Consider the following 355-nt stretch of genomic DNA (forward strand, 5'->3'; position numbering starts at 1 on the left):
CTAGGGGCAGCTTACATGACTTACGTGGGATGAGCACTCTCAGAAGAGAGGACCATGTACAAAGAACAGAAGCCTTTAGCCAACTGCTGGGTTTAAAAGGAATCTTCCAGCCTCAGTTGAGTCTTGTTTGTCTGTTTGTGCCCATGTATGTGAGCATACACTTACTGTGGCTCATACACACAGAGGTCAGAGGACAAGTTGCCAGAAAAATTTCTCTCCTTCCACCATGTGGGCCCCAGGGATGCAACTGATGTCATCAGGCATGGCAGCAAGTGCCTTTATCTGCTGAGCAACTTTGCTGGTTCCCTCTCCCTCCCTCCCTCCCTCCCTCCCTTCCTCCCTCCCTCTCTCCATC

The sequence above is a fragment of the Mastomys coucha genome, unplaced genomic scaffold (genome assembly GCF_008632895.1).
Source record: "Mastomys coucha isolate ucsf_1 unplaced genomic scaffold, UCSF_Mcou_1 pScaffold21, whole genome shotgun sequence".
NCBI lineage: Eukaryota > Metazoa > Chordata > Mammalia > Rodentia > Muridae > Mastomys > Mastomys coucha.